Genomic DNA, 11,507 nt, shown 5'->3' on the forward strand with positions numbered 1-11,507 from the left:
CCGGCGCAAGAGCTCCGATCGGTCGAGACTTCAGCGGTGGGTGAGACACGCGGTGGCACGCCAGTCGGCCACCCCTCAAGTCGCGGCGATCGAGCCCGACGAATCCCTCTACGGCCTGTTCGATCTGTCGACTGGCTCTATAGAGACCACATCCGAGTGTGACAGCAGTGATCCGGCAGCGGAGGTTCTGATGGTCGATGGACCACCCAGTCCTCCCGGTTTTCCCCGCACCGACGGGGGCGCGGGTGGAGGCGACCCGTCGCGTCCCCATGAGGAATATCTCCCCGAGCCTCTCACGTCGTTGCAGAGAGAAGAACTTCGTCGCCGGAACATGGATGCACTGCACACTCCTATCGTTGGAGAAACCCCCGAGGCTCGTGCCTTGGAGGACGCGTGCCTGGCAAACATGGCCGAGCGCACTCAACTGGAGAACCTCCAGTGAGCACTTGACGAGCGTGCACGACAACGGGTCCCCGAATCCAGTCGACGACAGCTCTTCCCGCCCCCGCAGGTATATCGAACTCCGATTCAGAATTTAGCAGCTGCAGCCCGTATAGCAGAGTCGATTCAGCCTTCCCAGTCGGAGGCTGGCAGAGGCTTGTTGCAGATCAGAGCGTTACTCCGGGCAGCAGGAGACCAGAATTCTGCTGTTTCTCAGTCGCGGTACAGGATTCACAGCAGATCCGTTGCTGCAGACACGGTCCAGTCGGCTCATAGCCCAAGATCGCCCCCGAGGCGTGAGGGACGTGGAGACCGGCGTAATCAGCACGGGAACCATGAGCAATATGATCACTGATTCGATCGTGATGATCGACATCGAGTGCCCACCCCTCCCCCGAGGAGCGGGTCGTATGCGCCTCGACAGCAGGATCACAGGCCTCCTCGTAGTGTTGGGCGAAGGATTCCAGTCGACTCCAGGGAGCCAAGCTTTGATGCGAGATCCATTCTCATTCAAGGTTTGGTCGACAGGAACAGAGCTCACTGTCGGTGTCAAAACCGGCGGATCTCGGGTAGGGGGTCACGAACTGTGCGTCTAGGCCGGATGGTAATAGGAGGCAAGGAACACGATGTTTTACCCAGGTTCGGGCCCTCTTGATGGAGGTAAAACCCTACGTCCGGCTTGATTAATATTGATGATATGGGTAGTATAAGAGTAGATCTACCACGAGATCAAGGAGGCTAAACCCTAGAAGCTAGCCTATGGTATGATTGTTGTATGATGAAGTTGTCCTGTGGACTAAAACCCTCCAGTTTATATAGACACCGGAGAGGGTTAGGGTTACACAAAGTCGGTTACAATGGTAGGAGATCTTGAATATCCGCATCGCCAAGCTTGCCTTCCACGCCAAGGAAAGTCCCATCCGGACATGGGACGAAGTCTTCAATCTTGTATCTTCATAGTCCTGGAGTCCGGCTGAAGGTATAGTCCGGCTACCCGAACACCCCCTAATCCAGGACTCCCTCAGTAGCCCCTGATCCAGGCTTCAGTGACGACGAGTCCGTCGCGTAGATTGTCTTCGGCATTGCAAGGCGGGTTCCTCCTCCAAATTCTTCATAAAAGTTTGTAAACACCAAGAGTAGTGTCCGGCTCTGCAAAATAAGTTTCCATGTATTGCCACAGAGAGAATAATATTAACACAAATCTAATTTGCTGACGTATTCCACAGCGTGACATCACACTACAGCCAAGCCTTTATTCGAATCGTTTTCACTTTTCCACCTCAGCGTGTTTTGCGAGGCGGTTTCCTTTGCACGTCTTGTCAGGGCAGAGATCGTGTCCCCTTTATTTACGGGATTCTCATCAATACGGATGTGGGTAACCCAATCGTGCCCGTTAGCATGTCTTCTCGATTAAAGGTGAGTCCCAAACGGTTACGGGGAGGGCTCCTGGTATTCAACCTCTTATAAAGAGACCAGGGCCTTACTCCTTTTCTCCAATCTCAAAACAAGTTCGCCCATCGCCTCGAGTCCCAACACCCTAGGCTCCAGATTCCAGGCACCTCAGACCTTCGACAATGTCCGGTTCCGACCTTCAAGGCCGATGGATGCCCTCCTCCGTCACGGAGGAGGACGTGCTAAAGTTGAGAGAGGCTAAGTTCTTGACCGCCGAAATTTCGCATAGGTTGCCTGCTCAAAGGCAGGCTATTCCCAGTCCCCAGCCCAGTGAGAGCGTAGTGTTCATGTCTCACTTCCTTCGGGGGTTAGGCTTCCCGATGGATCCCTTCGTGAGGGGGCTGATGTTCTATTATGGGCTGGAATTTCATGACTTAGCTCCAGAGTCCATCCTCCACATTTCCTCATTCATCGTTGTGTGCGAAGCGTTCCTCCGTGTTACTCCTCACTTCGGATTATGGCTCAAGACTTTTGGAGTGGAGCCGAAGATGATCAAGGGACGGCACGCAGAGTGCGGAGGCGTTGTCATAAGTAAGAATGTTGATGCTCCATGGCCCGATGGCTCCTTTCAAGAGGAGCTCGGCTTGTGGCAACGAGAGTGGTTCTATATCACCGCTCCCAGGAGCACCAAGTGGGTGGCGCCTCCTGCCTTTCGCTCGGGTCCCCCACCACGGCTAGCGTCATGGGTCAACAAAGGATTAGATTGGGGGTTATCCAAAGACGTGCCCTTGTTGCAGGGCCGCATTAGGGATCTCTTAGAAAGAGACCTCAACCTGGTCAAGGTGACGCAGGTCATGCTGATTCGCCGAACACTGCCCGGCAAACGTCGCTCCCTTCGTCTGTGGGAGTTTAATCCGGAGGGACCATGAGCTCTCCATCATTTTATGGGCGCAACGCCCATGGAGATGTATAAAATGTTCTTCGGATCACAAGCAATGTGTCCGGATTTGACCGAGAACGCAGGTTTAAGATGCAATCGCCCGGATACTCAAGTAAGTAACCTTGTGCCCGGACTCGCTATCCGTAAAATTGTCATAAATTCGCCCCTAAAAGAGCTGTCCTTTTAAACAGGAGTGGATAGCGAAGGCAAAGCTGACCAGGTGTCCGGCTCCCCTTCCTGAGACCAGGCCGGATCCCGTGCTAGTCAGGATGTTGAAGATCGTGCCTTTGGAGGGAAGTGAGGGGGAGTACAAGGAAACTATGGCCTCCTCGAAGGAGGCTGCTCCGAAGGGAGGAACCGACAATTCCTCTCCTAAGGGGAAGAAGAGGGCCGCCTCTGATGACCCGGAGACCATGGCCTCAAAGCGGGGGAAAAAGTCCTCGTCAGAGGGTCCGACGTCGGGGAGATCCTCGGCCGAACTACGCCCTCAAAGGGATCAGCCCTCCAGTGAGCCGTAAGTAGAGAAAGATTTTCCTTTAGAGGGATGAGAGAAATCCTTGCTTTTTACCTGAGAAGATTAACCAAAATTTTACTTTGTAGCTCGGACCTCAGCCCTTCTCCGCAGAGCTCATCTTCGGGGGATCTTCTTCCGAAGATGATGGAGAGTGGAACGCCTCCCCCTTCCGTACCGCGTGGCGAGGCGGGCGACCCTGAGGTATCGTCGCGGAGGGTTTCTCCGAATCCGGCAGGGGTGGAAGGTAGCCATATGTCCCCCAAGGTTCTCCGCGTCCGGCCTTCAATGGAGGTCATAGGACGAGTCCGGCACTGTCCGATGCGCGGTCGGAGGAGCTGATGATTCTGCTGGGGCGAGCTTCTATCTCAGAGGAGCACCGTGCATTGATGGGTACAGTGATTGGAAGGATTTCGTCCGCGGAAAGTGGATTGCATGAGGCCGTCAGAAGTTTGCTGACGGGTTTTGAGGTACATTTAATAATGTACTTCTTTGTCAGTTGCGCATAAACAAGATGCGCCCTGTGTAGATAGTAGCCCCTGAGATTCTGTGCGTTGTCAAAATTGACGGCGTGCAGAGGATCATAATCCCAGGTCTAAAATGTCGCCTTTGTATACAGGTGGCGAAGTGTCCGGAATCGAGCCGAACTAATGATTTTGCCGAACTAAAGCGGCAACTTGATGTGGCAGATGCCGATATCGCGCTCGTCAACGAGCGGCTTGATGAGGCTCAAGATATGCAATTCCTCGGGCGGCATCTGGTAAGAGGAGCTTTGTGCCAGTATCTTACAATGTGTGCGCTTGACGCAGATGGTGCGGCCGCCGTGGAGAGTCTTCGGGCGGAACTTGCCCGAGCTAAGGAACAAGCCAGGAAAAGTGATGCGGCTGCCGAGAAGGCCCTTGAAGAGCTGAGAGCCGAACAGGTTGCTCACTGCCGAAGCAAGAAGGAGATGGCCGAGATGGCCGTGAAGTTAAAAAGTGCTGCTGACCGTTGCAAGTTTCTTGAGAAAGAAGACCGGGCGAGACAGAGGGACTTAGAGAAGGCCGTTGCTGATGCCAAGGACGCTCGCTCTGCGATGAGAGCTGCGAAGGAGGACCTGCATCAGGCCGGACAGATTGCGGCTGGAAAGCCCTTTATGCTGCGGAGGAAGTTTTGCGATCCGAAGTTTGCTCCGTTGGACCGGATGTGGAGTGCGGAGGATGCCTATCTGGATTTGGCAGCGAGTGCTGCTGATGCGACCGAATACTTTCGAGATCAAGAAGATCGCAAAGTGGAAAGGCTTTTCTGGTCGCAGTTCCAGAATCCAGAGCGTCCACTGGCAGTGGACGATCGTCTGGCTCAATGGGCCGAACTGAATAGATTGTACGGACTCGCCATGAAGTACGTCATGGGTCATCTATGGCCGGGGAGATCGGAGCCGAAAAGTTATTTCAGCTTGGTGCAGCAATTCCTTGATGCGGTGCCACGTATCAATGCGATGAAGAGGTCAGCATGCATAGAGGGCGCACGGATGGCTCTTGCCCATGTCAAGACATACTGGGCAGAGATGGAGACCACCGTTGTTGCATCCCGAGATTCGGACAAAAGCCGAGTACCCTCCGAGCACTATTTTCAGGAAGTCCTTGAAGGCGCTCGTGTAATAGAGGCGCAGTGCTCGAAGGATGCTATGTTCTGATAGCATATGTAATTATAAAGCAATATTTTGATGAATTGTAGTAGCCTTTTATACTTGTGCCTTCAAGTATTTGGAACACCTCCTGTGCGGCCATTTTAAGATATATATACAAAATCTGAAAGATTGCAGTCGTTGGCTTCAGCCCCCACGCACATAGTGCGGGGGTGCTCGCAGAAGGCGCATTTTCACACTTAATCCAACGCCTTGGTCCTACAAAGGAGGTGATAGCGCAGTGAGCTAGGCAACCGGACTATAATGCTTTAACACTTTCACTTAGCCATAGGATCTTGACAATGGGACTATTTAGGTAGCCCCTGGTGGCGACTGCGCTCGCCCGAATTCCGGGCGCGTATGTGCCTGGCCGGGAAACGGCCCTTCGTTAATGCGGAGGAATCCTACAGATTCCGGAGAGTCATCGAGTGGTTGACCAGTCTCACACCATATCATGACTGAGGTGCTCGCCTGGCCGAACCAGGGCACAATCGCAGTAGTTCTCCTGGTGCCACCTTAGCCGATAGAGCGGAACGTAAGGCGGCCGAACACAGGAGTCGGGCAACCCAACATTTGACCAAAATCATGACTCGGAGCTGATGCATATAAGGCCAAACTCGCGACGCCGAACACTCCCTAAGGTATTCGGTCTTTATGAGAGCGGGCGAGGTAACGCTCTGAGGTATAAGCCCCTGGTGTCCAGGTACGCGCAAAAATTCTGACGTGGCCACATGCCAAGATGCCAGCCTCCTCCTTGGTCATAGAACCAGGGGATGTGTATCAACAAGAGACAGTAAAAATGGTTTACGCAGGGTCTTAATCTGAAAAGAATCCTTGGAACGGGTCCCTACTGCACGTCTGCGCCTGTGTCTCCATTGTGCCGTATCCTGGACAAGCGCAGCACGACGTTCATATATAAAAAGAGCAACTAAGTTGAAAAAGGGGCGTGCCGAACAAAAGTTATATGAAATAAACAAAGTGTAAAGTGAAATATGAAAAATTGAGCTTTATTGTCTCTTATTTTATACGTGTGAAGCCCCTAGTGCAGGGGTATATGGCCACTAAGCCTTTATCAACGATACTTTTGTGCCGGACTCGTCTATCCGTGTCCGTGGTCTTAATGACTTGTTTCGATGTTCTGGCTGGTGAAGCCATTGTATTGTGGGGCTGTTAAAGCGGCCGCACAATCCTCCGCTTGGGGGAGGTGTTCTCACTGCTTCCCCTTTAAGGAGATGATGCCGCGTGGACCGGGCATCTTAAGCGTAAGAGATGCATAATGTGGTATTGCGTTAAAGCGGGCGAAAGCTTTGCGTCCCAGTAGTGCTTGGTAGCGACTTGAGAATGGGACGATGTGGAAAGTCAGCTTTTCGCGACGGAAGTTATCGGCAGAGCCGAAAATAACCTCGAGCCGGAGAAAACCCATGCAATGGGTGTCCGGACCTGGCGTTACTCCTTGAAGGAGGTTTTGCTGTGGCGAATTCTTTTTGGGTCGATCCCCATGTGGCGGATTGAGTCCTGATATATCAGGTTGAGTCTGCTACCACCGTCCATAAGGACATTTGAAAACTGGAGTCCGCCAATTATTGGATCGAGTACCAGGGCAGTCCAGCCTGGGTTCCTGATACTTCTAGAATAATCCAGATGATCGAAGATGATTGGTTTTGACAACCAGTGGTGGGATTCCTTTGGGATAGGCCGTGGGGCGTGTACCTTTATGGGCGCCGCACGTTTTGTTATGTGGAGTAAGTTTACTGTTTTTACTTCTTGTGGGAAATTCTTTTGTTTCTTGGTACTCTGCTTTTGGGGTTCGTCCTCGTCTTCGCTTGGTGTGTCGAGCCCCTTGTGTTCGGCGTTGAGTCTGCCGGATTGTTTGAAAACCCAACAATCTCTGTGGGTATGGTTAGCAGGCTTTCCGGGAGTGCAGTGTATTTGACATATCCTATCCAAGATTTTGTTTAGGTTGGATAGGTTGTCCCTGTTATCTTGGAGGGGCGGCTTTTTCTGATTCTGTCGTGAGCTTTTGAATCCGGCGTTGACTGCCGTGCTCTTCGGACTTTTTTCCTTAGTCCGGCGACGGTCCTTATTGCGTCGCGGTTTTCTGTTTCCATCCCTAGTTTCGGATGTACTTGGGTCACTGGTGCTGCATCTTGCCAACCAGCTGTCCTCTCCTGCACAAAAGCGGGTCATGAGGCTTGTTAGTGCGGCCATTGTTCTTGGCTTTTCTTGGCCGAGGTGTCTGGCGAGCCATTCGTCTCAGACATTATGCCTGAAAGCCGCTAAGGCTTCAGCGTCCGGACAGTCGACTATCTGATTCTTTTTAGTAAGAAATCTATTCCAGAATTGCCGAGCTGACTCTCCGGGCTGTTGAGTTATGTGACTAAGATCGTCTACATCCGGAGGGCGGACATAGGTCCCTTGAAAATTTGCTCGGAAAGCGTCCTCGAGCTCTTCCCAACTTCCGATTGTGTTTTCAGGGAGGCTTTTGAGCCAATGCCGGGCTGGCCCTTTAAGCTTGAGGGGTAAGTATTTTATGGCATGGAGGTCATCTCCTCTAGCCATATGTATGTGGAGGATATAATCCTCAATCCAGACTCCAGGGTCTGTTGTTCCATCATATGCCTCTATGTTTACGGGTTTGAATCCTGCTGGAAATTCATAATCCAGGACCTCATCGGTGAAACATAGGGGGTGTGTGGCACCCCTGTATTTGGGTGTGCCAGATTCTGATAATGGCTTTATTGCATTGCTTACGAGAGCTTGCTTTCTTGGCCCATAAATGGACCTGGCTGGGCCATGATGCGAATCCTTAAGTGGGTCGCATGCCGGCTTAAGTGCGGCGCTGCTTGCTGCTTTATGCTGGCCATGGGCTCGTCTATCCGACCGTGTGGCTTTCTCACTTTTGGAATGCGAGGGCTCTAAGGCCTCCTCGTCTAATTCAGGCAGTAGCTTTCTCTTCGGATAGCTTTTAGTGCGGCGACTGTCGCCGTATTTGTCTGCGGTATTGATTACTTTACTCCATCTGATCCTGAGTGCATCTTCCGCAGTTTTTAGCTTCCGCTTCTGCTTTTTCAGGCTGCGTGCGGTTGCAACGAGTCGTTTGTGGAGGTTCTTCTGCTTCTGGGCTTGTCCGGCGTAGGGTCGTCCGGAATGCCATTTTCGCCGGGGGAGGAATGTTCGGTTTCTCTATCCGAGTTGTCCTGTTGGGACGGTTGCTCTAAGGTATGCTCGTCGTCTACCGGCTCATCCTGCTCTATGGCTGGGTCTTTATCGAGGCGGGGCTTGGGTCGGCGTTTACGCCGACGCTTTGATTGTTTTTCGAGAGATCGATCCCTCTTTCCATCCCCGTTTTCCTCGTTGTTGCTTCCTTTAGGGGTATCCACCATGTACACATCGTGAGATGAGGTGGCTGTCTGATGCCCTATAGGCGTTGGTTCTTGGTTGTCTCCTACATCGTCGTCCATACCGTCGATGTCTTCGGAGTCGAAGTCGAGCATGTCAGTTAAGTCGTCGACAGTGGCTACGAAGTGGGTGGTGGGTGGGTTTTGAATTTCTTCATCATCCGAATCCCATCCTTGCTGACCGTAGTCCAGCCAGGGCTCTCCTGATAAAGAGAGAGACTTTAGCGAATTCAGGATGTCGCCGAAGGGCGAGTGCTGAAAGATGTCTGCAGCGGTGAACTCCATTATCGGCGCCCAATCGGATTCGATCGGCAGGGGCGCGGGGGGCTCGGAGTTTGGAAAGGAATCCGGCTCCTCGGAGTCACGGGCCATGCGGAGTGCGGGGCTGGAGTTCGGCTCGATCGCCTCTGAGATCGCAGCCCCTGAGGCAGCGTCCAACCGCTGATCCTCGATCGGCGCAGTAGGCTCTGAATCAATGGTCGGAACTGATGCGTGTGCGGCCTCCAAGGCACTGTTCGGCGGCAGAGCTATATCATGCCCATCGAGACAGTGCGGCGCGCTTGGCTGTGGCTCGAATCCGTCGAAGATCAAGTCCCCGCGGATGTCAGCCGTGTAGTTTAGGCTTCCAAACCTGACCTGATTGCCAGGGGCGTAGCTTTCGATCTGCTCAAGGTGGCCAAGCGAATTGGCCCGCAGTGTGAAGCCGCCGAAGACGAAGATCTGTCCGGGGAGAAAAGTCTCACCCTGGACTGCATCGTTGTTGATGATTGAAGGAGCCATTGGGCCTAAAAGCGACGACACAGATGAACTCTCAATGAAAGCACCAATGTCGGTGTTAAAACCGGCAGATCTCGGGTAGGGGGTCCCGAACTGTGCGTCTAGGCCGGATGGTAACAGAAGGCAAGGAACACGATGTTTTACCCAGGTTTGGGCCCTCTTGATGGAGGTAAAACCCTACGTCCTGCTTGATTAATATTGATGATATGGGTAGTACAAGAGTAGATCTACCACGAGATCAAGGAGGCTAAACCCTAGAAGCTAGCCTATGGTATGATTGTTGTATGATGAAGTTGTCCTACGGACTAAAACCCTCCGGTTTATATAGACACCGGAGAGGGTTAGGGTTACACAAAGTCGGTTACAATGGTAGGAGATCTTGAATATCCGCATCGCCAAGCTTGCCTTCCACGCCAAGGAAAGTCCCATCCAGACACGGGACGAAGTCTTCAATCTTGTATCTTCATAGTCCTGGAGTCCGGCTGAAGGTATAGTCCGGCTACCCGAACACCCCCTAATCCAGGACTCCCTCACTCACCGAGAAGTTCACGACAAAGACGCGCCTACCAGCAGTAGAGCACATGTTTTGGGGCCAGAGTGCTTTAGTAGAGCCATCAGGGCCACTGTGATTCCTCCCAAATTTAGGTTGGCGACTGGAGTCAGCAAGTTCACTGGTGAGTCCAAGCCCGATACTTGGCTTGAAGACTACCAAGTGGCCGTCCAGATTGGCGGCGGCAATGATGAAGTGGCCATGAAACACCTGCCTCTCATGTTGGAGGGCTCGGCCAGAGCGTGGCTGAACCAGTTAGCACCCAACAGCATTTACACATGGGAAGATCTCGCCCGAGTGTTTGTCACCACATTTGAAGGAACATGCAAGCGACCGGCAGGGCTGACGGAAATGCGATCTTGCGTGAAGAAGCCGAATGAAACTTTGAGGGATTACATCCAGAGATGGATCTTGTTACACCACATGGTAGAGAATGTGCCTGACCACCAAGCAGTCTGTGCCTTCAAAGAAGGCGTCAAGTACAGAGAACTGAATCTGAAATTCGGTCGGACCGGAGATATGTCTCTGAACCGGATGATGGAGATTGCCACCAAGTACGCTAATGGTGAAGATGAGGATCGACTCGGGAGTGGCAAGCTCAAGTCAGTCGCTCAAGAAACCGGAGGAAATTCCAATCGGAAATAGAAGCGGAAAGCTGAGCCAGCTGCTCCTGGGGAAGCCTTGCCTGTAACCCAAGGAAAGTTTAAAGGGAAACCTAAAGGACCTTGGAACCCCAAGAAAGTAAAAGACCAAGACGGAAATGATGTGTTGGATTTGCCATGTCTCGTCCACACCAAGAAAGATGAAGAGGGTAATTTCATTTACCCGAAACATACCACTCGATAGTGTCGACTCTTGATCCAGCAGTTCCAGGGCAAGCAGCCCAAAGATAAGGAAAAGGAGTCGGACAAAGTTGAGGACAAGGAAGATAGTGACGATGGATACCCCCAGGTCAATTCCACCCTGATGATTTTTGCTGATGTTGAAAGCAAAAGTCGACTGAAAGTTATGAACCGAGAGGTGAATATGGTTGCTCCGGCGACACCCAGTTATCTGAAGTGGTCTCAAACTGCCATAACATTCGACCAGTCCGATCAACCAACACACATCGCCACCCTTGGGAGGCAAGCTTTGGTGGTCGACCCAGTTATTGAAGGCACTCGACTGACCAAAGTCTTGATGGATGGTGGCAGTGGTTTGAACATATTATACGATTAGACGTTGAAAGGGATGGGCATTCTGATGTCCACACTCAGTACCGGCAACATGAGTTTTCATGGAGTCATTCCTGGGAAGAAGGCTGAATCACTCGGCCAGATTGCTCTTGATGTGGTTTTCAGTGATTCCAAGAATTACCGCAAAGAAAAGTTGACATTTGAAGTTGTAGACTTCTAGAGTGCCTATCACGCTATTTTGGGCAGGCCGGCTTATGCACGCTTCATGGCCCGACCATGTTATGTGTATCTCAAATTGAAGATGCCTGGCCCCAAAGGTGTGATCACTATCACGGGCAATCGGAAGAAAGCGGAAGAATGTTTTCAGAAAGGTTCAAAGATCGCTGATGCTCAGATGGCAGTGGTGGAGCTGCAAGAATACCATAAGACTGCAGACCCGAGTGATTTGTTGCGAGCCAAGAAGCCCACTACAGAATCAGCTTTTCAGTCGTCTGGCGATACGAAGACAGCTCACATCCACCCGACCGATCCCAGCGTTGCTCCAACTCATATCTCAACAACACTCGACTCCAAATAGGAAGAAGCGCTCATCTAGTTCCTCCGTGAGAACTGGGACATTTTCGCATGGAAGCCTTCTGACATGTCGGGTGTTCCCAG

Source organism: Triticum dicoccoides, chromosome 2A (genome assembly GCF_002162155.2).
Source record: "Triticum dicoccoides isolate Atlit2015 ecotype Zavitan chromosome 2A, WEW_v2.0, whole genome shotgun sequence".
Classification (NCBI taxonomy): Eukaryota; Viridiplantae; Streptophyta; class Magnoliopsida; order Poales; family Poaceae; genus Triticum; species Triticum dicoccoides.